General features: G+C 41.5%; 1 long non-coding RNA gene across 1 annotated transcript in view; it reads right to left on the bottom strand.

The window, feature by feature from the left end:
* Window positions 1-2,541, bottom strand: part of LOC106146758 — a 12,650-nt gene extending 10,109 nt beyond the window's left edge. The window contains exon 1 of the long non-coding RNA XR_001231333.1: window positions 2,325-2,541. This is a non-coding gene — a long non-coding RNA (uncharacterized LOC106146758). The remainder of the gene's footprint in view (window positions 1-2,324) is intronic.
* Window positions 2,542-23,776: the final 21,235 nt, after the last annotated feature.

The following is a 23,776-nucleotide window of genomic DNA, read 5'->3' as shown; positions in this document are numbered from 1 at the left end:
TATATATATATATATATGTATTTATTTTAAGTTGATGTATAGTTGGCCGCCAGTGCTGCCCACATTTTGATTTTGCTCTAAATCTTAACTGTCCTTGGCCAAACCAACCATATATGAAAAAGATGACTTTTTGTTCTCCCTCCACACTCTGATAATTCAGTAAGATGCATGTACATGTGCCAGAGCCCAAGTCTCCCTGTTGAGACAAACAGATAAGGGACATAACCCAAGACCTGATTCAACTAAGGCCAGGTGAAAGGAGCCTTGTGGGAAACTCGAGTGCAGGAGAAGAAGACCTGATTGAACCCTGGCGATGGAAAGTCTGGCACACTTGTGTTCTTCTGCGTCTTCTGCCCCGGATGTCAGCCCTCCCAGAGGCTGGGAGATCTAGGCTCTAAATCTGAGTGCTTCCTTGGCGTCTCTGCCCTGTCCTCTTGTGAGGGCTTTTCTCTACTCCTGCTAATAAACCGCACCCTGCCCGCTCCCCACTGCTTGCCGTTTCCAGCCATCCCATGGCCTCAGTCTTCATCGCCCTCAGTACAAGAACCCACCCAGAGAGCGCTGGTTACAGCTTCCCTAGGCTGAGGCCCAAGGCTCTTTCACAGGCCATGGAAACTGTTAGCCCACGTAATGGAATGCCTGTCTCACCGCCACCTCCCCCCTCCCCCACCTTCCCCAGTCTCCTGCCAGCCGTCTCTGCCCTCAGTCAGAAGACTGACCCCTGGACAACAGGGTGTAGCCCTCGGAGCATAAGGCTAATTTTGTCATCAAGGTGCATGAACGTGGGTCTGTCAGACCCACATTTATACTTTAGAATATTGCTATTGATGAATTACTAATTTTAATTTTAGGAGTTTTATTATATTAAACAATGAGTACTTAATGGGAAAAAAAATCGCAAAAATAAAGGAGTGAGTTTTCAATATTTGCTGAGTATTTATAAAAAAGCATCAAGATTTTCAACATTGTTTTTTGGTGTCTAAAAAAGAGCATCAGAAATACACTCCCATACGAACTACAATGAAAATATCAATAGCACTCTGCAAAAAAAATCTTTAATTATCACACTAAGGCAGTCTACATGCATGACAACAGCACATTCCATACACACATCACTTACACTAACAGCGCAATGTCTTTTGCTTTCCTGGCCTTTTTGTAGGACATATCTGACATCTCAGTGGTCTTGCTACTTTTTTGGGAGGTTCTCATTATATAGTGTATAGTTAACAGGAACATAAACTATCAACAATATAAATTGTTAAATTCTTTACAATGAACATCAACATTTTCACATCAGCTGCATACTTCCTTATAAAACCTAAGAGATAACATCAGAAATAAATTCCAGTATCAATTCCTACATGAAAACACCAATAGAACTCTACCACAAAAATTAGCTTTGCTTCAACTGTCACACCCAAGGCAGTCTTTTTTTTTTTTTTTTTTCAGTACTGGGGATCAAACTCATGACCTTGCACTTGCCAGGCAGGTGCTTATGCCACTGGGCTATATCCCCAGGCCCCAAGGCAGTCTTCACACATGACAATTGCATGTTCCATGCACACATCTTGCTTGCACTGACAGCATGTGTACTTAAGTTTCCTTTCCTATTTGGCAGTTTTGTCTCCTCTCTTCTCTTCCTGTTTTGTCAGGAGCTTCCTACTGTATTATACAACATGTACTTAACAGGGAAATAAAATGTCAGTAAAATACAATATCAAATATGTAGTGAGTACTTAAAAGAGATATCAGCATTTTCACATGAGCTGTTTACTTACTTACACAATGTAAAAAGTAACATCAAAAATAAAAACCTATGTGAACTACAGTGTAAACACAAACAAAAGTCTACCACAGAAATAAGGTTTGCTTCAACTGTCACACCAAAGGCAGTCTTCACACATGACAACTGCATGTTCCCCACACAAGTATTGCTTCCAATGGCAGTACATATTTTGTTTTCCTGTACTTTCTTGTAGGACACAGGTGACATCTTTTTCATTTTCCTGTTGTCATAATAGGTCTTTGTGATGTTGCACCTGCCTGTTCACCTGTCACCTCACCAGTGTGCTCCATAATTTTTTTGCATAGTTCTATGGGCAGAAGTATTTTGTTTTTCCTCTGCTATAAATGATCTCTTATGGGCTCCAGTCCCAATCCTCTAAGAAAATTTCTCCACAATATTTTGTACTCGTTATATTCTTTGTAAACTATCAAACTATGCCACACACTATATTTTCAGACCTAATTCTAACATTAGATCACTGTATTTAGTTGCGTGGCCATTTTACAACATTTTGACTAGTCAAATATATACTCACATTGCTGTTTTCTTCACCATTGGAATCAAGGAGGTCTGCATTCCTTGCATCTATATCAGGAACTTTGGCTTACATGGCCAGTATCAAAGACGTCATCATCATCCTCATTCACCCATACCATCCTTCTATTATGAAAGCATGTATGTTATTTTAAAGAGAGTAGTAAAAAAAAAAAAAAGAACAATAGCAGCATACCAGTATCACAGACATAAAACAAAACAAAAACATTCAAAGTGAAACAGAGTTTTAAAACAAAATTATAGGAATTAACAGTGGTTGTTAGTCTGGTGTGCTGGTGCATGCCTGTAATCCCAGCACTTGGGAGGCTGAGGCAGGAAGATTGTTGTGAGTTCGAGGCCAGCCTGCACTACAAAGTGAGCTCAAGGCCAGCCTGAACTGCATAGTGAGACCCTGTCTTAAAAAGACAAAAAAAAATTTTATTTAAAAAAATAAAACAGTGGTTGTTATATTACCTAGTGTTATCTTCAACTACATTGCTCAGATTACCAGACATAAGAATGGATGATTGTTCAAACCATTAAAGAGAATAAAAAGTAATTATTAAATAAAACATTAGAGATAATACAGAGTTAAACTAGACAAGATGGTAGGAATTCAACAATTGCATATTGTTGTCTTCAAAGCAGTTTCTCAGATTACCAGATATAAGCATGCAAAATTGGTCATAATATAAAAAATTTTAAGCATTAACTGTTCCTTTCAATGTACCATCAGACATCAGCAGTACAGTTATCCCAGCTATTCATATATATATATATATATTATTTTGCTTCTTTCTTTCTTTTTTCTTCTTTGCCTCATCCCAACTGTTCCTCCCTTTGAGCAGTTTCTTTCCCTTTCATATCATCTATTGTAGGTTTTGAATTTTAGTTACTCTTTCAGGTTCCTACACCAGGGAGACAATATGATGTTTACACATGTGAGTTGATTTATTTCACTTATAAGTAGTTGCATCCATTTACCTACAAAAGCCTTGAGTTTATCTTTTTTTATAGCAGAGTAATGCTCCATTGTATAAAAATATCACATCTTTTTTATCTGTTCCTCGTTGGATGGGTATTTTGGTTGTTTCCAAGATTTAGCTATGACAAATTATGCTGTTATACACATGGGTGCACATATATCACTGTGGTTTGATGTTTTTAATTCTTCTGGGAAAATACCCAGAAGGGAATAGCTGGGTTAAGTGGGACTTCTAATCCTAGTTTTGAGAGGAATCTCCAAACAGATTTCCACAGTGTTTTCAACAATCTACATTCCCACCAACAGTGGAGTAGGGTTCCTTTTTTCCCACAGCCTTGCCAGCATTTGTTATTGGTAAATTTCTTGCTGATAGCCATTATTTCTGGGATGAGATGGAATCTCAGGGTTGTTTTAATTTGCAATTCTTGAATGACTAATGATGCAGAACATTTTTTCATGTATTTATTCACCATTAGTAATTCTTCACCTGAGAAGTGTGTATTCATCTCAAATGTACATTTTTGGATTGGGTCTTTCAATTTTGGGGGCCTGATTTTTTTAATTCTTTATATGTTCTAGATAGAAGTTCTTTGTCTGAGGGACAGTTGGCTAAAATTTTTTCCCAGTGCATGAGTTTTCTTTTTACTCTATTGATGATTTATTTTGATGTGCAAAAACTTTTCAATGAGATGAGATCCCAGTTGTTTATTTTTTGAAGTATTTCCCATGCAGTTTGTTTTTTGTTCATGAACTCTCTGCCTACCCCTATGCCTTTAAGGTTTTTACCTATGTTCTCTTCCAACAGTGTTTCTATTTTAATATTTAGATCAATGGAACAGACCTGAAGATCAATGGAACAGATTAGAAGATGCAGACACAACTTCAAACACACTCAGCCACCTTATCTTTGACAAAAGGGCCAAACATGTTCACTGGAAAAACAATAGCCTCTTTAATAAATGGTGCTGGAGAAACTGGCTTTCCATATGCTGAAGACTAAAATTAGACCCATGTCTTTCACCATGCACTACAGTCAAAATGGATCAAAGATCTAAATATTAAAATAGGATAGTTTTTCAGGGTACAAAGATCTGGATTGGAAGTTCTTTTCTTTCAGTACCTGAAATATTTCACTCCAGGCTCTTCTTGACTTGATGGATTGTGTTGAGAAATCTGCCATGATTGTGATGGGCTTTCCTTTATAGGTGATCTGTTTCTTTTCTCTAACAGCTTTTAATATTCTGATCTTTGGCTAAGTTTCTGGGATCTTGATCACTATATGTCTGGGTATAGATTTATTTTGGTTATGGTTGCTTGGAGTTCTATATGCTTCACTTATTTATATGTCTGATACTTTTCCTATGCCTGGGAAATTTTCTGCTCTTATTTCAGGAAATAGTCTTTTTTTTATTATTTTAAAGAGTAAAAGAAGGATAACATAATAATAGAGGGATTTACTGAATTACAGACAAAGTGGTAGGACATTATCAATGGTTGTTATTTTACCTGTTGGTCTCTTCAAGATAGTTTCTCAGGAAAACAAGTAAGACAAATAATAGTGAGCTACAGACAAAAACGGCAGGAAATTATCCATGGTAGTTATACTATAGCTTGGATTCTCCAAAGCAGTCTCTAGGGAATACAAATAGAGCTATACATGAATGATCAATCAAATAATCATTGACTATTCTCAGTGGTTGCTGTTGAAAACACATAGTAACAAACATACATCCATTTACTAAATAGCATAAGAACAATACAAACATTATGCAAATAGTCTTTTTATGTCGTTTGTGTTGGCACCTGCTGTTTCATTGATACCTATTAATCTTACATTGTTTTTCTTTGCTTCATCTTGCAGTTGTTAAATTATTTCCTGGTTCCTTGTTTTTAAGAGATCCTTCCTTTCATGTTTGTTAGTGGCAATGCTGTCTTAAAGGTCTGAAAGTCTATCTTCAGCTTCATTCACGTGGTTTTGCCAATTTTTGATGGAATTTTTAATTTCCTGGATATTTGTTTGAATCTGTTTCATGCATTCTAGTTGTGTTCTACATTGTTCACTCAAGGTTTCCATGAGTTTTCTGTGCTCTTCTATTTTGTTATCAATATCTTCTTTGGATGTGCTGAGCAATTCTTTCATTATTGTTGTCATTTCTTTTTTTACCTGAGAAATTATTTCTGATCTGATATCTTCTATGGCCTGACAGAGTTGTTTCTTTACTTCAGTTGCTATCATTTCAGAAATTTCAGGTGTGTGACTTCCAGGTTCTTCTGCGGTGATGTCTCCTGTATTTTTTCTGGGTGGTACAGAGGTCTGAGATTGCATTTTGCCCCTTCATTTTTGTCATTTTTGAAGATCTGGAGGTTCCCTGGAGCACAGCCTCACTCCCACAGTGGTGGGGGACTGGCAGGGTGAGGATTCAAAGATCCCCAGTGATCAGCGTGGCTCCTGTGCCAGTGTGTGGCAGCAAGGTGGGGTTCTAGATGCTCCCAAAACTTTCTTGCATTTAGTTGGCTCCCAGGCCAGTGGCAGAGGGGTGAGAGAGGCTCACTGGAGTTCCTGAAGCTCTCCAGGGCTCAGCCCAGCTTCCACAAGGGTGAAGGGGTGCAGGTCATGGTCACTGAGGCTTCAGAAATTGCCAGGACCCAGCCTGGTTCCCACACCTGCAGGGGAGGGCTGAGGGTGGTGTCCTTGAGGTCACTGACTCTGTCCACATTTCAACTCAGCTCCCCAGGGGTGTGGGTTGTACTGGGAGTGACCAGTGAGGCCTCAGAAGGAGTTCCGTGCTCCACCTGCCTCATACACTAATGGGGGAGGCATGGAGATGGCTCACCAGGGTCACTGAAGATGTCCAGTGTTCAGCCCAGCTCCCATGGGGATCTGGGGGCGCAGGGAGTGGCCCCTGAGGCCCCAGGAGGTGTCTGGGGCTCCACCTACCTCCCATGCTGTCCAGGGAGGCACAGGGGTGGCTCAGTGGGGTTCCTGAAGATGTCCAGCATTCAGCCCAGCACTAGGGGTGAAAGAAGCAGCCACCAAGGCCCCAAAAGGTGTCCAGGGCTCCACCTGCCTCACACACTGGTCAAGGAGGTGTGGGGCAGCTCACCAGGGTTCCTGAAGATGTCCGGGGTTCAGCCCAGTTCTCAAGGATGTTAGTGGTGTGGGGAGTGGCCACTGAGGCCCCAGAAGGTGTCTGGGGCTCTACATGTCTCACATACTGGTCAGGGAGGTGTGGAGGCAGCTCACCAGGGTTCCTGAAGATGTCCAGGGTTCAGCCCAGCTCCTGCTGAAAGCATGTATTTTATCACAATTGATCATCTTAATCATCCATGCATGAGTAATCTGATAATCCACTTTTTACCCCCTCCAAAAGTTGAAAATCTGGTTTTTCATGTGCCATTGTACTGAGTTGGGCTACTTCTTCAAAAAAAGAAATCAAAAGAAAATAATTTTTTAACAAATCCTGGAGTGGTGTGGGTCTACTGGCCCCTCTGTGATGCTCAGGTGAAAATACACAAAACAGTTCACCAGCACATAAAGGTGGGTCCAAATCTCATTTTGGCACCTTTGTACATGTTCACTCTCTTTGCCATATATCATATGAAGTGAGTAAACACATAGATTGCTTCCTGCATCTCTCAGAGAAAAGGTACTGAGACAGATAACTGGCTAGTGTAATGCTAAAGTACAAATTTACAGTAGAAAAGTAAGGGATGGGTCCATTGGACCCAGACTTGTGCTCCATTATTGCCTGCAGAAAGCCTGATGTGAAGACTAAATAAAGGCACATGGTGAAGAAAAGAGTAACGACCATTGGCTGGCTTGTCACAGTAACATTTGCCTTCCCAAAGTCACGATTTTGTGATAGGTCTTTACTGCAGTTAATTTTGTCAATTTGGGGCTGGGGATTTAGCTCAGCAGTACAGCGCCTGCCTGGCAAGCACAAGGTTGTGAGTTCGATTCCCAGTCCCAGAAAAAAAAAAAAAAAATTTTTGTCAATTTGCCAGGAGCTCTGTCTCTCTCAAAAGTATCATTGATATATAAAAATAATATGTAAATGTGTAACTACTGTTATGGCCTGATGTTAACATCTTCCAGAAATTCATATGTTGAAATGTAACCAAGATGATGTTTCCTGAATGTGACTAGTACCCTAATAACAGAGTTTGCCCCTTCCACCACATGAGGATACAGCAAGAAGGCTGCATCTCTGAGCATCCTGGCCTTCACCAAACAGCAAATCTGCCGACATCTGCTTGGTGGAGCCAAACCTACAGCACACATGCCACAGCAGACTGTTCGTTATTACTGAAAGCACTAAAATGTTTATCATCACTGACTTAGATCCTTAACTTCCTATACTTCAGAACATGAAAAATACATTTCTATTGTATATAAACTAAGTTGTTTTTAAGTCTAAGGTATTTTGTTGTACCAGAAGAGACTAAGACACATACCAATGTATGTACCACAATGAGAAAGTTAACTGTTACAAAGACTGGCTTATTTGAGTTGCTCAATCCTACGTTCTTAGAGAGAAATGTGTAAGAAGTTACATTATAATTGAAATCATGTGTGCTTGGAATTGGGCCAAGAAACAGCATGTTTAGGCTTGATGTTTAAGCAACAGATTTCAACCACTCCTTCTGTCCTTAAGCAGAGTGGTCCAGAATTTTGCCTACTGGATCCAAATGAGCCATTCCTAAGACAGACCAATTTTGTGTTAGCTTTCTGTCACTGTGACAAAACACCTGAGATAATCAACTTTAAAAAGGAAAGTTATTTGTGTTTGTTTTATTTTATTTTGTTGTAAGACAGGGTCTTGCTAAATCATTAAATTGCCCAGGGCGGGCTCAAACTTGAGATTCTCCTGCCTCAGCTTCCCAGAGTGCTAGTGTTACAGAAGTGTACTAACATAGAAGTTTAGTCCATGGTCATGTGGCTGTGCTGTTTCTGGGCTTGGGATGAGGAAGACCATCATAGCAGAAGACCAGTATGGAGGATACTGGTCGGCTCATGGTAGCCAGGAAATAAGAGAGCACATACACATAAGGAAGGTGCTCAGGACAAGATAGATCCTTGAAAGGTGTCTTCTCAGTGACCTACTTCCTCCAAGTATGTCTCATCTCCTGTTATAGCATGTGCCTAGGTGTCCCCTAAAGCCTCATGCAGTCACAGGTGGGGCTTTTTCAGAGGTGGCTGAATCTAGAATGTGTGATGCTGGGATTGATTCATGGTACAATGCTAGAGTTAAAGGTGCTAGGATTAAGGATGCTGGGATTAAGAGTGTGTAAATACTAAATTAATCCACTGATTGGTTTGGCACCTGCTCTAGACTGGGTAGCCTAGATAGAGTATAAAAAAGGCAGAAAGAAGCTGCTACTATCACTTGCTGCTAGTTGCTTGCTTTTGCTTGCCTGCTTGCAGTGGACTATTTCTCCTCGGTGATGCCTGTCTGCCATGCCACCCTACCCTGGAGACAGCTCATTATGAGCTGAAACTTCTACAAACTATGAGTTAAATAAACCTTTCCTCCTTTAACTCTGGATGTTGAATATTTTGTCTCAGCAATGAGAAAAGTGGCTCAGATACCGCCTAAGGTTTCCACCACCTCCCAAAGCACAATTAGCTCTGAGCCGCACCTTCAATACAAGAGTCTCTGGGGAACCTTCAAGACCCAAGTAACAACACCAATATTGTTAATAAGAAACAGATCCTAGCTAGGCATGGTGGCACATACCTGAAATCTCAGCACTCAGGAAGCTGAAGGAGGAGGATCAAAAGTTCAACACAGCCTGGATTACATAATGAGACCTTGTCTCAGAAAACCAAGAGACACAGAGAGATCTTACTTTTCCTGCTTCTGGACCAAGAAATATTTTATTTCTAACTTACCCCTGACCTAGTTTTATAAATTTACTAAAACTCAGATTGATCAGTTTTGTTCGAGCCTAGTGATATAATTGCAAAAGGTTATTTATAATCAGCACCAGACACACAGTATGTGGGACTCCTGCAAAATGAAAATGTGGGGAGCCTTTTTAAAAGTTACTAAGAATTTCCAGATAGTGGCAGGGGAACTTCAAAACAAGTGCTATGTTCTGAGTCCAACAAAATGCTGCCCAAATAATAACTCAAGCCCTTATCACCAAGAGTCAAAATCCAGGTTGCCCCTGTTTATCTAAGTTGTTTTATTATAATGTAACTACTCCCATAGGTAACATCTATGACTGTTTTTATTCTACAATAACAGAGTTTTCTCTTCTTTCTACAAAGACCATAAAATCTCCAAAGACTAAAATACTTATCTGCCAGATGCAGTGGCACAGACCTATAGTCCTAGCACTCAGGAAACAGGTAGGAGGATTGCTGTGAGTTCGAGGCCAGCCTAGGCTACACAGTAAGTTCAAGGCCAGCCTGATCTGCATAGTGAGACCCTGCCTCAAAAGAGACAAAAAAAAAAAAAAAAGTTGTTGCTTCCTATCTGTCAATTCTTGCCTGTAATTGTTAGTCCAAATGAGCATACAACAATCTGCAACTGGCACCACTCCCCTGCTTGGGAACCACGTAGGGTCTGCCTGGAACCTGCAGCTATAAAACAAAAGGAGTTTGAAATTGCTCACCTGCTCAGAATCCACAGACAGAAGTGCCAAGAATTTCTATGGCACCACAGGAAAACAAGACCCATGAATTTTCCATGGAAAGCCTGAAAAGCTATCTGATGACTTCTAACCAGATCTCTAGAGCACCTGTGATTTCTCACTATGGTTACAAAACAACACACAACTGCTGAAACCCAAAGAACTGGCACTCACCCAGAGTGTTATTCATGCTTCACAGGAATGGCACTGGGGGAGGGGGAGGGGCACTTTTTTGGCTCTAGATGAAAACTCTAAAATCAGCAAGGTCCCTGTTGTTGTTTAGAACAAAAATGTCCCCCACATGTTCACGTGTGTGGAAGGTGATTGGATCATGAAAGTGCTCCATGCATCAGTAGATTCTTCCACTGATGAATGTGCTTTTAGGAGGTGAGCTCTGGTTGGAGGTCAATGTGCTTTTAGGAGGTAAGCCCTGGTTGGAGGTGGTCCCTGGCACTATGACCTGGAAGGGGATGTTCGCATCTCTAGCTCCCTGTTTCTCTCTCTGCTTCCTGGTCACCATGGGTTGAGCACCCTTTCCTCTGCAGTGGCCCCTGCCAATCTATTTGTGCCTTGGAGCCTGCTGACCAAGGACTGAAATCGTAGGCCAAATAAACTTCTATTCTTTAAGCTGTGGGTGTCAGGAATGGAATCTCAGTGATGAGGGAAGTGACTAAAATGGGTTTTAGTAAGGGGAATGGGTTCCTTGTTGTGACTGTACTTTTGTTTTGTTTTGGTTCGGTTTTTGTTATTTTTTTCCGGTACCGGGAATAGAACTCACAACCTTGCACTTGCCAGCGCTGTGCCGCTGAGCTAAATCCCCAGCCCCTGTGACTGTACTTGACCGTGTTATTTTAGAAGCCTTGAGAACTGGTAGGCAGAACTTTGGAAAGGCTTAGAGAAATTGGCTACAGAAGCCTTAAAACACTGTCAATAGTCATTGATACTGATAAATACTATCTCTTGTCAATAGTGTGATACTGATCAGCACCCAGAAGACCAGGATGCTGATAGGAATGTGAACAGTAATAGCCATGTTAATTAGGTCTTACATGGGAACAAGGACTCCACTGGCAGTTGGACCAGAGGCGATGTATATTATACCCTGGCAGGAAACTTGTCTTCATTTTCACCATGCACTGAGACCATGTGGGACACTGAGTCTAAGGACAGTGGACTCATTAATCTGGCAGAGGAAGTTTCAAAGCACCCCAACTTTCCAACTGTGGCATGGGCACTGCTGGCTGCCTTTAGTCAGATCTACAGTAAAAATCAAGAGCAAAGGGTATCTGGTACATACCCAAATTCCAGAACTCAGGAGGCTGAAGTAGGAGGATCACTGTGAATTCAAGTCTAGTCTGTGTTGTGTAGTGAGTTCAAGGCCATCCTGAACTGCATAGTGAGACTCTGTCTCAAAATTAAAAAAAAAAAAAAAAAATACAATGGTGCATGCCTATAACCCCAGCACTCAGGAGGCTGAGGCAAGAGGTTTTCAGGAGTTTGAGGCCAATCTGATCTACATAGCAAGACCCTATGGTTGGGCATGGTGGTATACATCTATAAGCACAGCATTTGGGAAGCAGAGGCAGGATGATCACCACAAATTTGAGGCCAGCCTGGGGTACACAGTGAGACCCTATCTCAAAAAAAACAAAATAAATAAATAGAAGCCAAGAATGTTGCAACAGGATAATAGGAAAGATGGCTTGAGAACATCTCAGGAATCAGCAACATCCCACCCTTCCCAAGCTCAAGAATGCCAACCTGGAAAGCTTTCAATCAAAAAGACTGCCCCAGACAGCCCTACTCTTTCAGCCATCTAGGCACTTAGAGGATACTAAATCATGATCCAAGAGGGTCTAGCTACTCCTCAGCTGTGATTGTTGATACACTGTGTCAACCTGAGGAGTCTAGACACTAAGTAACTCAGCAGTTCTACATGCCCTTTCTGCTCTAGGATGTTGTTCATTGTGTCAACTTGAGAAGTTTAGAAGGTTAACTGTGTGACTCAGCAGGGAGCCAGGGTCCTTATTTTGTATTCATCCTGAGCCTGTGCAAGAGGAGGGCACGGAAATGGTATGCATGTGGGCGGATAACCAATATACAATATAACAAGAGCAAAGTAACCAAGACACCAGGCTAACAGCAAATATTAGTGTCACCCCTATGGTGCTCTTTTTGAAGGCATGCAAAATTCCAGTGGTATAGAGTCAGGGAGACTTCCACCCAAATTTCAAAGGAAGACCTGGGAGGCCAGGCAGTGTTTCCTAAGAGGGCAGTGTGTGCAGCTGTGAAAGTGAGCCAAAGGTGCAGTAGAGACCCAAGGAACTTGGAAATGCCAGGAATGTGGAACATCCTGAGGAAAGCCACAGGCAATGAGCAGAACCACCCCATGAGAGATGCCATGAGTGCTGCAACTGGCCATTCTGTAGGAGCAATGTTACATAAGCCCTTTGGAGCTCACATCTCTACTACCTGCCTTGGGTGCTAGATATGGAGCTACAGGATTTAAGGTTTGCACTGCTGGGTTTCAACCTTGCTTTGGTCCAGTTCCTTCCATTTCCCTATTTCTCCCTTTTAGAATAGAAATGTTTACCCTATGCCATTGTATGTTGGAAGTATTTGACCTTCTTTCTGATTTTTACAGGGGCTCAGAGCTAAGAGTTTGCCTTGTGTCTCAGAGGAGACTTTGGACTTAGACTTTTCAACAATGGTAGAACTGCACAAATTATGGCAAATCTTGAGGTGGATCAAATGCATTTTATACAGTGTGATGAATATGAGTCTCCTTTGGGGGCCAGAGGTCAAATGTTATGGTTCAGATCTAAACTGTTCCCCAAATTTTCATGTGTGTGGAAGGTGACTGGATCATTAGGGCACTCTGCTTATCAGTGAGCTTATTCATTGATGAGTTCCGTAGCTGAATGTGCTGTTAGGAGCTGTGGCCTAGTGAGAGGTGGGTCACTGAAGCTGTGACCTAGAAAGGTGTATTCCTATCCCTGGCTCCTCCCTTCTCTCTCTGCTTCCTGGCTACCATAAGACAAGTACTGCTACCGTGCACCACTACCATGTACACTGGCACCACTACCATGTGCCACTACCAAAAGACAAGTTTCCAGTACCATGCACTTCTGCCATCTTGTTCCTGACTTAAAGCCTGCTGACCATGGATGGAAGCTGTGAGCTGAGATAAACCTCTCCTCCTTTAAGTTGTAGGTATGGTGCATTTTGTCACAGTGACAGAAAAGTGACTAAGACACTCCCTATCTGGCGTTTCCACTCCTTAAATCAATCCCTTTGGATTAGGTGCCCATTTACCATGGTTTGAATGTTTGGCCTCCAAAATTCCTATTGAAATGTAATTGCCACTATAACAGAATTAAGAGATAGGAACTTAATTTTTTTTGAGACAGGGTCTTGCTAGTAGTTCAGGCCACTCTTGAACTCACTACATAGCCCAGGCTGGCCTAGAAGTCATGGCTATCCTCCTGCCTCAAGCTGCTGAATGGCAGGATTACAGGGGTGCACCACCACACCTGGTTAAGATGGGAATTTAAAAGAGGTGATTAGGCCATGAAGGCTCTGCTCATACATTATCATGGGAGTGGGTTTACCCATAAAAGCATGAGTTTAGTCTTCTCTTATCCTTCATTCATCTTGCTATCTACTACCATATGAAGATACAACAAAAAAAGCCTTTGTCTGATGTCAGCATGTGCCTTCAGAATGGTGACAATAAGCTGGGCATGGTGGCCCACACCTGTAATCCCAGCACTCAGGAGGCTGAGGCAGGAGAATTGTTGCAAGTTCAAGACCAGCCTGGGCTACCAAGTGAGCTCAAGGCTATCCTGAACTGTATAGCAAGACCCTGTCTCAAAACGGGGAGGAAAAAAAAACCAGAATGGTGAGAGTAAATTACAGTTCATTATAAGTTATCCAAGTCTCAAGTACTCTGTTATAGCAGCACAGAACAGACTAAAATACCATGTAATCCTAAATTCCTGGGCTAGGGCTCTATTAAGGACTTTAAAGAATCTGAGATTACACCTCACATACTAGTTATTCAGTTAGCCTGCCACAGTATCTTGGAAGTGATAGAAGACATAAAACGCCTGTGTCAGAAATGAAAGCCTGTTTGTTACTCTCAACAATAGCAACAGCAAGAATATCAGCATTTCTGCACCATTCCCCAAGACTCAATTCCCACAGAGTGACACAAGGTCCAGTTGGTACCTGCATGCTTAGTGAGTTCTGTTACAGAAAAGGCGTCTTGCCTTCAGAGAACAAAAAATTCTTTATAATGTGCTATCAGCACCCCTACCCTTTGTCCTAGAGAAACCATTACTCTGTTACAGTAGTCAGCAAACTCTTTCTTCCTTATGAAATCCGACACTATTTCCATCTTTCAAGGCAGTTTGCAACATAAACATCCTTGAAAGGACAGAACATTCCGAACAAATAGCAGTCGGTGCCCTGGTTACAAGATGTGCAGAAATGCAAAAAACTTGGCAAGTTTTCTCTCAACAGCCCCCTTTTGTATGGGATTTTTGGTGTGAGCCCTTACCATCTCCATAACTACAGATGAGTCCCCCTTTTCCTGCAAACAGTTCTATTTTTTGCTAATTACTTTAATTTGATTTCTTCTACTTTTGCATCACTGTAGCTCACACCTGAAAGGTAGCTGCCTATCCTATTTTAGTGACTTAGCAAGACCCTGTCTCAAAAAAAAGAAAAAAAAAGTATTGGGGATGTAGCTCAATATGCAGGCCCTGGGTTTAATCCCCAGTACAGTAAAAACAAATGAACAAGCAAAATGCTTTTACCATAAACATGACAAAAAAAAAAAAAAAAAAGAAAGAGAGAGAGAGATTTTGATCCATTAACAAGAAACTTATTGGAAGAATGAGTTTCAGGCCAGCATGCTAAAACCAGTCCCCTGAAATCTGAGGGAAGTATATCAGAAAAGAAGCACATAGGAGAGAGGGGTAATCTAGCTCTAAATGGTCAGATTTACAAAAGAAAAGGCCAAGCTGACCAAGAAAGGGAGAGTATCAGCAAGAAGTTAAGAATATGCATATGTACCAATTCCCCAAGATGAATATAATTATTATGTACTGCAAATATATACTAAGAAAACATCACTTCTCCACAATCAAGGCAGCCACATTTTCTTCCAAACTGTAGCACAAGCCAGGCACGGTGGAGCACACCTATAATCCCAGCACTCAGAAGGCTGAGGCAGGAGGAGCATTGGGAGTTCGAGGCCAGCCTGGGCTACAAAGTGAGCTCAAGGCCAGCTTGAACTGCATAGCGAGACCCTGTCTCACAAAGATTAAAAAAAAAAAAAAAAAAATGTGGTGCAGCGATTCTGACAAGATTCTAATAGGTCCTGGAGAACTTGAGCAGAAGCAAGAGGAAAATTAGAACAATTCAGAGGAGACCTCGAAATGAATTAATCAGATGTTGAAGAGATTAAGCAGTTGAGATGATGACTGAGACAAGGGGGAGAGGCCAGGAATATAGCTCAGTGGTGCCGTGCCTGCCTGGCAAGCCTAAGGTCCTGAATTCAATTCCCATTACCCTAGCCAAAAAAAAAAAAAAAAAGGAGGGGGGAGATATAAAAGCTCTAAGTCCTCATTTATCACTGCTGAAGTTGACCTGTAAGATCTAAAATTGATAAAAAAAAAAAAAGAAAGAAAAAAAAAAGCAATAAATAGTATAATGGAAATATTAATAGCCAATCTATACTGAGAATTCACATGCCAAACACAGTTCTAAATTCTTGACATATGTTATCTCCTTGACTTCTCTCAGTAAGTCAAATCAGATAAGTTTTATTATTCTTATGTCCTTAAACATGTTACTTGGTCCAACAGAGATAACTACTAAGAATTAGACAGAACTAGGAAGCTATAATCTCAGCTACTCAGGAGGCTGAGGCAGGAGTATCACAAATTCAAGACTAGCATCCTGGGCAACTTAGTGATACCTTATCTCAAAATGAAATAAAAAGAGCTGGAGACATAGCTCAGTGATAGAGCATGTGCTTAGCAGGAGACTCTGGATTCAATCCTTAGCACTATTTTTAAAAATCATGATTCTAAAAAAAAAAATCATGATTCTAGTTGTTTTAGAAAGATTTCATTGAAGCCAGGCGTGGTGGCACATGCCCATAATCCCAGCACTTGGGAAGATGAGGCAGGAGGATCGTTGCAAGTTCGAGACCAGCCTGGGCTACAGAGTGACCTGCATAGCAAGACCCTGTATCAAAAAGACAAAAAAAAAAAAAAAGATTGCATTGATGTTTAATTTAGAGAATGAAAGAAAAATGTGCTCTATTTTTGCTACAGCAATTATATGAATAAACAACTAATATTAGGGCTAGTTTATGTGCTCAAATGTCCCAGAATATTGAATAATTATAAAGTTTTTATAGCTCATGAATAATTAGTTAGGGCTTTCCTTTAGTAAGAAATTTGAAACTAAGTCTTTTTATTTTTAGTTCTGTAGAAATGCAGAGTACAAAGTATATAATTTATTATACATAATAATCTCATGGACAGCTGGGAAACATAAAACTCATCTACAAAGGACTGCATTTTTATTCACATAGGCATACAATTTACTGGAGAGTGTATTACTTTTTAATTGTATGTGTTCGAAGGAATTTAGTTCTATCAAAAGAGATGAAACAATAACATATGCCTTGCTTTACCACCCTTTAAAAATACAGCCGACAATAAGATTGTGGATTGTAGGCTTAACAGTTCTCTTTTTTTAATGCCCCACAACCATCTGTCCCATATTTTTCTGGAGCAGGCCTGTTTTCAATATTCTTTTCAATCATTTTCATAACCTTTCACAATTCTCTAATACTCAGATATTTTGGATACTTCAACTAGGAAATGAATTAATCAGGTTAATATTTATTCAGATAAAAATGTGTGTACAAAAAGAAGACAGAAAATCGTGGCACAGAACTGCAGAGTTCTGAAAAACCTTGATTGTTTACCACTGCTCATGCGCGCCTAGACGTCTACGTAACATATCTTTACAGACCCAGGAGGAAAGGGAAGAAGCAGACTCCAGCCAGCCCCCCTGATCTCAGTCCATTTTCTCAAATCAACATGGCCCCACCCCCGTGAGTTGCTCAGTTTCCGCCCATCTGTTCTGTAATTGCTTCTCCTTCCTCAAGGTAGTTGCCAGTGTCTGGACAGGCCTTTCCTGTTTCCTCCGGATGACGGATGCTGTTTGCAGCACTTCCTGATTCCTCTTACATTTCCTTTTCACCCACTCCTACTTAGCCAACCCTTTGCGCTACAGACATTCTAAAAATGATCCCAACTGCAATCCCTTCATTTAGATATGATGACTGCAATATTCTGGTGCTTGACTTTACTATCCCATGTTTTGGTGCCATTACACACACAACGTTAGGAATCTGAGAAGAACATGGTGGGTGGGTTACGGGGAGGGGGTGACTATTTAAACATACTGTGGAGGCCAGGGATGTAGCTCAGTGGCACAGCACCTGCCTGCAAGTGCAAGGTCCTGAGTTCGATTCCAGGTACCAACATAAATAAATAAACAAACAAACAAACACACTGTGTTGCCTGATCTGTGCAACTATATATGGGCCACAAATTATGCAATTCTACTTGAAAAGTCACAAAACACTGGAAAAGGATTTAAAATATCACAAAATAAGATAGCAAAATTCTTTAGCCACAGGGAAACAGGAGCCATGAGATGGCAGTGGCCTAGGTCATTCTGATCTAGCATGGCAGGTTTCTGCAGACTCCCTGACATCAACATAATAAATAGCCCAGTTAGAACCACTTCCTGCTTATCAGTTCTTGGAATGTGTAACAGAAGTGGATGAAAACCAATCAACAACAGAGGCTGCTGTTACCAGCCAATGTCACTATGAAGGCCAATTTGTAACTAACTCCTGCGGTTGTGGTTGTTGTTTATGTTTTGCAGTACTGGGTATTGAACATAGGGCCTTTGCACTGAGCCACATCCCCAGTTCTCTTTACAATTTTTCTCTTTGGCACAGGTCTCACTAAGGCTCTAAGCTGTCCAGGCTGGGCTGGAACATACAATCCCCCTGCCTCAGCCTCCCAGAGTTCTGAGATTACAGGAGTGCACCTTTTAACACTCAGCAGGTAATGACATGTTTTCATCTTGCTCAGTAAGAATAGAGCTCTCTGAGAAAACCAAGTCACAATCCACATGTCACCACATGCTCTTACGTATCACCTAACGAATTTGGCATTGTCAGTTTAACTGGTGTGTTAGTTTCCCGTGGGGGTCATAACTCTATGACTTTAGTTACATCCCTCATTATTCTGATCCACTGGGTTACCTGTTCCCAGGTTAAACTCTCTAGGGCAAGCATGAGCAAAAGTGTTTCTCTGATTCCTCTCAGAGTTGAAACAAACAGAAAATTTTAAATGATTTTATTGAAAAATATCAGGAAACAAGCATAGATGATAAGGGATATCAGTGAGTCCAGCTTACAAAGAAGAGATGTCGGGACTGGGGATTTAGCTCAGCAGCACAGCGCCTGCCTGGCAAGCACGAGGTCGTGAGTTCAATTCCCAGTACCGGAAAAAAAAAAAAAAGAAGACAAAGAAGAGATGTCATATTTTGCAAGCCAGGGTTTCCCGTTCCTTTTACATCCAATCCAAGAGATTTATTATGCCCTGAAGGAACAGCATTAAAGTAGCCCTTAATACACTCCTACAACAGTCTTAAAACAGACTCTCCCACATGAAGTGATTTTTGCCAACAGCAAAGCTGTAGTGGTGTAATATAACCCTATGCCAGAATGACCCATGAAGACTAAGAGAAAAGCCAGGCATAGTGGTACATGCCTATAATCCCGGCACTCCAGAGGCTGAGGCAAGAGGATTACTGCCAATTTGAAGCCAGCCTGGGCTACATGGTGAATTCAAGGCCAGCCTGGACTATACTGTGAGACCTTTTCTCAAAAAACCAAACCAAACAAAAAAAGACTAAGAAGAAAGTTTTGCTTTCACTGTGCACATCTGAAATCAAAGTAACAGCATCGAGGTGAGAGTGTCCTACAGGACAACGCAAGAGATTTTGACATCTATGATGCTGAAATCCTTGACATTTCCCACCATCTTGTGAGGAAACTGAAGACAACAGAGAAGTATCTGGTGCAGAGGAGACAAAATTCAAGCCAGGTGTGATGGCACACGCCTGTAATCCCAGCACTTGGGAAGATGACGCAGGAGGATCGCTGTGAGTTTGAGGCCAGCCTGGGTTATAAGGTGAGTTTAAGGCCAGCCTGAACTGCATAGCGAGACCCTGTCTCAAAAAGATTTAAGAAAAAAAAAAAAAACAACATTCCACTGAGCATTGCGTCATCTGTATACTAATGGTTCTTCTACTGAGTCAAGTGTGTCCTTGGCAATATCAGCTTCCCTGAATCTCTGTCTCCTTATCTTAAAAAAGGAACATATTCATTTTTACACTGCCCATGTCTCAGGGCTATGTAAATAATTGTTCATGCAACTACCAATTGCAAGTGTAGTCAAAGTTTACTTTGATCTTGAGAGGACTCCAAGAAACTCAGTTCACAGATTTCTTTCATATATTTTTTAAGATAAAAATAAGTAGATAAATAACATTTTGATTGAGTACCAGAAAATGTATTTAGATACAGATGATCAAATTCCTTGAATACAAGTCACTTTATACAAAACTGAATTGTTAGTCATGCTGGGCATGGTGGCACAGGTCTATGACCCCAGCCTTCGGAAGGCTGAGGCAGGAGGATCACTGCCACCATGGGCTACACTGCAAGAACAACCTGAACTACATTGCAAGACCCTATCTCAAAAAAAAATTTATTCTTAGTTATTAGACAACCACTTTAGTGCCAAACTCCTACACTTCTGGGGGACTAGAGAGGTGCTGCCCCTTTAAATGACCATCTTGCTATCAGACTTCAAAGTTGTTTGGTTCCAATAAGGCCAAAGAAACTTACAAGGAATCAGGCAAAATCTCTGCATCACTTGAGTCCCTTTTTCAAAACAACTTAGAAGGGCTGGGAATATAGCTCAGCAGCACAGAGCCGGCGTGGCAAGTGCAAGGTCTGGAGTTCAATTCCTGGTATCAAAAAACAAAATAAAATAAAAATGACTTGGAGGAAACTTTGCTCATTATAATACTAAATTCTCCTCCTAGAGACAGGACGTGCAGCTGTGCTTGCTCAGCAGGCACCAGCCTCTTCCTGTGAGGTTGTCTTACTATGGGAGCTGGTGTGAAAAGCCCCTTACTGCCTTTATTCTGGGAGAACACTGCTTATGTGCGGTATGTGCTGGTGTTGGGGGACAGGCATCCTGGGGACAAAACTCAGGGTCTTCCCACTAAACTACCAGGCTTTTTTTCAAGTTTTTATTTTGAAACAGTGGTCTCACTAAATTGCCCACGTAAGACATAAACTTTCAATCCTCCTGCCTCAGGTGCCTACCTAGACTGCTGGGATTATAGGCATATGCTGCTATGCCTGGCTGGAAAATACTGCTTTGATACACATCTCCAGTACTCCTAACTTGCTGCAAGTAATAAAACTTTATCTACGCTTTTACTTCCTGGCTGAGCTTGCCAGCTTTGCAAGCACCAAGAGATGACAGGAATCCACTGCATTTTGTTACTCTTTATTTTAAACCATTCAGTGGGCTAGGAGTATAGCTCAGTGGTAGAATGCTCACCTCATGCTGCAGTGAGTGATGGGATCTTAGACAGATTCATACTGTATTTCCTCGAAAATGAGACCTAACCAGAAAATAAGCTCTATCATGATTTGTCAGGATGCTCATAATATGACTCCCACTCTGAAAATATGCCCCAGTTAAGATCATCAGCCTGTAATCCCAGCATTCTGAAGCTGAGACAAGAGGATTGGCATGATTTTGAGGCCAGCCTGGGCTACATAGAGTTCAACTCCAGCCTAAACTACATAACGAGACTCTACCTCAAAAAAAAAAAGATCATCAACCAGACAATGCCCTTCAGTACGTTCAATGCAATACATGATAGACAAATTGAATCATAAAATAATAACATTGATATATAATTAAGCATAAATACCATTATTGACATTAATATATAAAATAAATGATAACATAAATTTTAATACAGCATATGTAAATACCTAAGCAAATGCCTTTGGACAAGAGGTAAACACCTACATAAACAGATGAACTTGAGACTTATTACCACTGACCAAATGGAATACAGACACCACGTACCCGTAATGTGCACAACATAGGAGATTAGGGTGTGGTAAACTGGATGGGGAAGTGGGTATGACCTGCTAATTACAAGATCCCAGACAAATGGATACAGCAGTTCCCAAAGCCCAGACTTCTGCCCAGAACTCAAGCAGGTTCTCCATACAATGGCCTGGACGTGACACCAACCTGAGACACGGGGTCCCAGCATCACATCTTAGGACCTGGATATAGAAGTTCTCATGGGTTTCCTCAAGATTTGGGCAATATGGGGCTGGGGATTTAGCTCAGTGGCACACTGCCTGCCCGGCAAGCACAAGGTCATGAGTTCGTTCCCCGGTACCAGAAAAAAAAAAAGAAAAAAAAGATTTGGACAATATTAAGGAAACAGGCAAAGCGCTTGCTATCATGGCTTTCCTCACCATAGCTGCCCAGCTTTCTCCAGGGTGTTCTTTTATTTCTTTTTCTTCTTCTACTTGATCTAAGTTCATTCTGCAGAGCCAGTTTCTCTCTCACTCTTCACTTTTACTTTTTCAAATAAAATTCTCCACTGCTTTTTGCTCATTTCATTCAGTTCTTCATTTGAGATGACAAGAGTCTGGACTCTAACTCCAGAAGGAGAGGTGAGCAACCCAGAACCTGACAACACTTGATTGGTGAGTCACTTTTAGGAGGACCACTTTAAAAGGATCACACCAGTATCATTTTGGTGTGGCCAGGAAGGAGAAGCCAAAGCCAGGAGATTCCGATAATGTGCCCACTTGATAACAAACAGAAATAGATGTGTCTAATATGAACCTTCAGAATTCAATACATCATGGCTTGTAACAGACGTACTTAACATATTCATAATATAGGAGGTAGGACATGGTAAAGCTGAACAGGGAAATAAGCGGGACCTGTCAATCATAAGATCCCAGGGCAACACGAGGACCCACATGTAGAATTTTTCTAGAGATCCCACCAGATGTGGGCAGCATAAGAAGGCCTGGCCACCACAGAAACCCACTGTCAGAGTTTGCACAGTACTCTGTCCCACATTTCTCAGACATGGAGTGTATTTTATTTTTAACCCTCTTTTTCGCTTTGTCCCACCATTCCCCAAGTCTGCTCTGTGGAGCTGGTTTCTCTCATACTTCTTCACTGTGCACTTACTTACTTTCTTTCTTTCTTTTTTTTCTTTCTTTCTTTCTTTGCCTTTTTTGAAACAGTCTTGCTATGTGGTAGCAGAAAATGCCCCCCCACCAGTATACTTCAGTATCTGTTACTTGCCCAGCTAACAGTACCTGTTACAGTTCCTATTACTTCTGTTTCTTAGAAACTGCTGCTCACTCTGATACATAGATGGTCACTATGATGCATACTGTGAGAACCAATCAAAGACAGCCAAGTACTCTGCTTCTGTATACTTCCCACTTGCAAACTCCATATAAGTCCTAGACCACCAGAGATCAGGGCCTGACATTTTTTCTAGAAGTCAGTGCCCATCCACATAAATAAATCTGCCTCCAAATCCTGGGTGACATTTCAGTGTTTCTGTTTGCGGTAGCATCTGGTGCATTGGCCAGGAAGATTGACCATGCTGACCTCTTTGGTCACTGATCATGGCCTTTGCAGACAGAGCAGGGACCTCTCCAGGTCCCTACAGGAAGGTGCACCCTCGAGATTTCTTAAGTCCCCTTGGACGTCTGGAGGAGGATTCCTAGCTCCCTGTTCAAGCAACTCACATCAGCCCCAAAAGGGAGGAGGATACAGTCTGCCTGTTTGCCTGCCTCCCTGTCTGTAAGTAAAACAGCATGCCTGTCTGTAAGTAAAACTTCTGGGGGCATCCACTTTTAGTCTGTGCCTGCTCAGTTTGAGCAGGAGAGCTTGATCACCTGTTGCTAGCTAGGCCTCCCCATGGTTTAGGGAGGGGAATGTTTTAACTTGTGAGTGTTTGCTCAATGATTGTGTGAGTGTTTGTACTGGATGGTAAAAGCAATGGGCCATTTCATCTGTGCTCCATGGTGAAGAGTTGGACTTCCCTCTCCAAACTACGGAGCTTGATTGGGCCCCAACATGTGGTTCTGTGGACACAGCTAATAAAGGGCAAAGCAGAGAACTTACAGATGCTTCTCCTTAGTCCAGATGGTCCCAATGTGGCATCTGCATAGTCTCTCTCTCTGAGGGGCACCCACACTTTTTCTGCTGCACCATCATTCAAGGGTACACAATGTGCATGTAAGGAGTCAAAAATGGGAACTAATTAGTCAAAACCCACAGTTCTTGGCTGCAGGCCTAAGAATTTTTTAAAGGGCTTTTCTGGTGATAATGGAGTTAAAATGAGATCAGACTGCTGCATTCAAGCCCGAACAAGAGCTGAGAATTCTACCTTGGCAGACAGCTCCTTAGCTATCATTGGGCCAGCTCTCCAGCCAGCGAAAAGAAACAAAGCAACCCAGTCAAGCACTTCTCAAAGGCATCAAAGAGTGGGGAGGGTAAAAAGCCAATCAACATGTTAGTTATTACTGTTACCCAGAAGACTGATAAAGCCCTTCAGACTTTTATGGGAGACTCTATGAA

Source organism: Chinchilla lanigera, unplaced genomic scaffold (assembly GCF_000276665.1).
Source record: "Chinchilla lanigera isolate Chin_1 unplaced genomic scaffold, ChiLan1.0 scaffold00093, whole genome shotgun sequence".
Taxonomy (NCBI): domain Eukaryota; kingdom Metazoa; phylum Chordata; class Mammalia; order Rodentia; family Chinchillidae; genus Chinchilla; species Chinchilla lanigera.
This window is presented reverse-complemented; position numbering and strand designations above follow the sequence as displayed.